We start from the raw sequence: 5648 nt of genomic DNA, 5'->3' as shown, positions 1-5648 counted from the left end.
TTAAAAAAAAAAAAAAAAAAAAAAAAAAAAAAAAAAAGCAGAAAAGTTTCCCTTTATTTTAAAATATTGTGTAAAATACTTTCAAAAAAAATTTTCAATATATTTAAATTGAAACACAAAGGAAATCTTTATCCCATAAAAGCAAACGTATGAGTAGTCCAGTAAGTGAGAATAGCGACCACCAAGTCGCAGCGTTCGCGGATTTAATGCCCAAGTTCGGTAGAATTTATTTACTTAAGTCGTTGTGAGTTGTAGTGAGCGCTCAATCACTTATCGATGGGGCATATATCCGCAGGGGTGCGATTGTCACGTCCCTATGTCTTTGCCTTTCTTCACCCCTTGTTACGCGTATAGGTGACATCTTCTGAGTGATTGGTGATTGATCAGATTAAAAAACGAAACAAGTAAAAGAATTTTATAGTTGGGCAAGACCGCCCATTAAATACCCCACACCGCATTATGAAACATTTTTTCCATTTCCAAAACGCATCCTAATATAATACGAGTTTAATCCTCACATAGGGCAAGATCCATAAATAGACGTAGATGGTCTAAATGTTGTGGAGTTCCTTTTTGTATGAAATTACTAAACCACCCAAATTAAAACTTAGACTTTTCTGCTCTACAAAGGATCAATTTTCATGAAAATCGTTATTAAAAATAGGCCAAGGTTGTCTCACAGTTCACTTTTTTTATGTTAAATTACTATTACGATATAATTCTCATCGTGAAGCATTGAAAATTATACCTTTTTGTCGTATGAGCTTCAGCTTTCGCTAAATGAGAGAAGCCGATCCCAAGTTTTCATACCCATTTATTTAATCACTTTTGCCGAGTTACTCTCTCTCTCTCTCTCTATACTTCCTTCTTAATTATAATGAAAATGGTCAGTAACCAGCTGAAGAATAAAGCACAAATAGTATGTCATATTGTTTGTTGTATCCAAATTTATGGTTAAAGATGAGAATACCAAAAATGTCCTATAAGATCGGTTGTGCGAATGATTAGTGATCGATTAGTGATTGCGCTGAGAAAAAGGCTTTGAATCTTTGAGTAAACCATGGGCTATTTATGCGGCCATGGCTGTGTGCGTAAACCAAAACGACCAGTAAAAGTGTATATTGCATCACTAAAGACAACAATCGTTGAGAATCAGTTGTTCAATTTAAAAGTAAACAAACAACAACATTTCGAAAAACCCTGAAAACGAAGAAAACAAAAATAACAAAAAACGGAAAAATACAAAAAAGAAAAAACAACACCAAAACTGATTATAACGATGAAAGAAGAGCTGGAGTAGAACAAAGAGTTGAAAAGAGTTTATATTTATGTATATTGTATAGAACAGACACAGAAGGATAAAACTTTTACAACAAATTACCACCAGTATCATCGTCGTCGTCGTCGTCGTCGTCGTCGTCGTCGTCATTATCATCATCATCGTCATAATCAAGAGAATCATTGTTTTATGTACTCATCAGCAATCAAACACATACACAAACTTAAATATATATATTTAATCTACTACTATTACTACTACTACTACTATTACTACTACTACTACTACTACTACTACTACAACAACTACCACTACTAAAATATACAATATGATGAATGCTTTAATATCAACCTTCCCACCCACTCTCGCTCTTTCACTCTCTCTTTCACTCTCTCTCTCTCGCTCTATCTCTCTCTCTCTCTCTTTCACTCTTCCCACATTGGTTTTCTTTCTCGCTTGCTCTCTTCATTTCTTTCTATCCTGCTGTATGCCATTTCACGAACGTTTTCACCATTTTGTTGAACGTTTTGTTCAATCATTAAGCGACGTTTGGTAAATGTATTAAAACACCCCATCATTGCCTTAATTAAGAGCCATAAAAGGACATTTACTTGCATTTGTGAGACGCATTTGTAATTATGGGTTTAGGTGTATATGTATGCATGTATGTATGTATATGTATATGTATGCGTGTGCCTGTGTCTATGGCTGTGTCTATTTGCCATTCGTAAACAGCAAAATAAGCATAAAAATCTATAGAAATGCCAGAGACTTACAAGTCCTTAGTCCTTTTATTATGTATTTAATTCTATACTGAAATTGGCATTAAGTAAATTTTACGTTCATTAAATGTTCAAACTATTACTTATTGTATTTGATGCGAAGGGGCAATTAATTGCTGATACGGTACATTTGTGGAGGCCAACAACAAACACTTTCAAAATGATTGGGATATTAAAGGCGAGAACAATTAAAAGTTTACAACACGTATTTCATGACTCATTATATTATTATTGCTACGTGGTAAAGCTTATGGGAGTTGATCATGTATGTACAATCGACGTATCTAATAGTTTGTAAAGAAGATACTTTGCCCATCGTTTTAAAAAAAAGAATAAGAATGAATGAAATGAATGAATGCACAGTGATCGTCCAACTTTACAATTTAATCTCTCCCTCTCTCTCTCTCTCTCTCTCTCTCTCTCTCTCTCTCTCTCTCTCTCTGTCGTTTTATAGTGTTGTTTGGCAAAAAAGTAACAGGAATATTTTATTAATTTTTTTTTACTCTCACTTTAGCAAAATGACATACAAATGCATTTATAAGCTAGTATCTGAATTTTCGATTTATTTTTTCGCGAGTTAATTTTCGTCGCGAAATTCATGAGCGAAGGAAATTTGCCGTTAGTCAGTAAACGAAACAGTTAGAAACGATTGACCGAAGATATTTTGTATTAGAAACATAAACTTATACGTCCCGCTGGCCTTTTCAAAATGCCTCGATATGTTTGTTTAAGGAATAGTTCAAATTACATTCGACTTCTGTGTTTATATCAAATTTAATTTCTCTCCGATAAATTTGGCCGACATTATTTAGTCGTGATTAATTGGAGTAAAGAAAGCGACTTTGATAACATCGGACTTGTGCGATTCACAATATCTCTTATGAAATTTTGCGAATCTTCAATGCGTTGTAGTTTTTTTTTTTTAATGAAAAACAAAATTAATAAAAAATAAAAGAATTTGTCGCATTCATATTCAAAATCTAACTAAACTTCGTACGGATTACAAATAGCGATCAATTCTTTCTGTAAGTAGCGGCACAATTTTCTCCTTTCGTTTAATGCAAGGCATTTCACATTCATTCATTCAATTATCGCTAAAATCTCAAGATAATGAAGCCTAAGATAAGCTAATTGCGGCGATCAGTAAGCGATCGTGAAAAAATATTCGATTCGAAATTCGATTGAAGTAGACATGGTAGAAGCGCAGAAGCAAAACGAAATCGATCGCTTTCGCATTCAATTTTTTTTTTTCATTTTTTTTTTTTTTATTATATGACCAAGCACTGAGGGAATGTCCCCATGCGTGTAATACGGTGGCAGTCGAGAAAAGTGAGGAAAGAAAAAGAGATAGCGAAGCGGCCGAAGCCTATTGGATCTATGCCCAATCGACTGAGCACTTACTATAGCTGCGACCAAAGTCAACTCGGTCGCATTGAGATTTAAACCCGCAAACACACACGTGGTAGTCGCCATTCTTACCTTCTCGGCTAGTCTTGACGGACTAATTAATTAATTCCTTCAAAAAATTTCGTTCCGACTTGAAAAGTTTACGTACAATTTCTGAAACAATACGTCAATATTATATTTATTTGAAGCGTTCGCTCCTTAACTGCTTACGTCATATGTACTGTTTTCGGTACCCATTAACAAGTTGAATACAATAATTTTAAATAAATAATTATTTCCGTTACTTTTAGGAGAGAAAACATATCTAATTTTCTATATGCCGCGTGTTACGTTATCGGTACACGTTCTCAAAGGCTATTGTAAACATCATTACAGTCCTTGGAATCGTTATAAGAATAATAAATTTTGAGCTTGAAATATCTTAATTTTGCGTAAAAATGCATTTTATTGTACACTGGAAACGGTAAACATTCCGTTAGATTTATGATCTTAGTTGCTGTGGTCTCCTTAAAACTGTTTAATAATTTAAGCATTATCAGTTATTTATTATATATAAATGTATAAATAGTAAAGAAAAAAACAAAAAAAAAAGCAAGTTTTTATTTTGTATATTTGTGTGTTAGTGTTTGCTTCTTCAACTAACTAGTCTAGATTTGTATACCATTCTACGCCTGCAACACTCTTACGTAAAAATGCGACTATATTTTGGACATGCAATTTACATATTAACTGCACTTTAGGGACGACAATCATTTACGTGAAATATGTGCTCGAAAAACTTTATAACGAATGTATGTATGCAAATGTACGAATGTATGTACATATATACACGTATGCATGCAAAATTTTATATAGAGAGACATTCAGACATACGTGTATACTTGCATAGAAGTTGCTATACATCTATCTACATAAATACGGTTAGTGTATGTGGTTTAATGTTTATCTACAAATTGACTACCATTTGCTCACCGAATCATTCACTTACTTACTGAGTATATGGAGAAAGACAAGATTGGATAGATGTGTTGACACTTAAGCTTAAATAACTGCAATATATGCAAATAACAAAAAAAAAAGTCTCGGTTAGAGTTTATTAAGAGACAAAGCAACAGAAAAAAAAAAAAAAAAATACAAAGCCAACCATATAATTCTACGTACAGTGATGCGAAAAAAATAATCCCTCACATACTAATTTATTTAATTGGTTCTTAAAGAAAAGTTACTTTTATCTTGTTACGTAATTTGGGAAGCTATGAAAATTATTGAATAAGGTATGGGTTAAAGCGCATTTGAAAATTCATTTATGATGAAATATCTTGGCTGCAAGAGAAAATAAAATCATCCCGTGCGTTAATAAGTTTCGACTATCGGTGCTGTCAGCCAAATGCTTGTCGATTTGATTGTGTGGTTGCTCAACCATCTATCTACCCAAACATCCGTCTGTTCTTTCTACCTGCTACACTGCTTCTCAGTCCATCTGTTTGCAGGTCGGTCTATCTCCCTATCGATTCTTCTGTCGTCAATCTATATAGTCGTACGACTATCTGCGTGGACAGTTGTTCATCGTTTCTTTAATATTTCTGCTTTCCTCCTTCAGTCCACTCGGCCGTCTGTCTATCTGTCTATTGTCTGCAGCTGCCGTGTGTCATCGGGCACACGGCGTGCTAAACCGACAACATAGTGTACTCACATTAAACCAACAAAGACATTTGTCTGTTGCGGCTATCCTATAAAGAAACTTTAAAAATTATTATTGAAAATTAATTCCTGCAATATTTTTATATATTAGTTTGGGGAAAAAGAAATCCATTATTTTTATATGAACTTCAGGACTTTATTTAACATGCTTCGGATTGTCCGATTTAATATATACGAATATATGTGTGCAAAAAATTCAAAATAAATTCGTCAAGAACTTTCATCAAAGTTACATAAATATGAACTTTTCATTCATTTTGTATAAGAATCTCTTTAATCATTCAATAGTTGCAAGACCGCAATTAGGAAAAAAATATTGATTTTTGTTTGATATTATTGAGTGACAGGGTAAGTTCCAGGGGGTTTCAAAGATTGACATTTTAGAGATGGGTAAAAGCATTGGCATAGACCCGAAATTGTATCAAATTTTTACGTTCGAATTGTATCGATGGAGCCTCAGCTGGGTCTACGACGTAACA

The sequence above is a fragment of the Glossina fuscipes genome, unplaced genomic scaffold (assembly GCF_014805625.2).
Source record: "Glossina fuscipes isolate IAEA_lab_2018 unplaced genomic scaffold, Yale_Gfus_2 1, whole genome shotgun sequence".
NCBI classification, from domain to species: domain Eukaryota; kingdom Metazoa; phylum Arthropoda; class Insecta; order Diptera; family Glossinidae; genus Glossina; species Glossina fuscipes.
The sequence above is the reverse complement of the archived record's forward strand: the minus strand, read 5'-3'. Positions refer to the sequence as shown.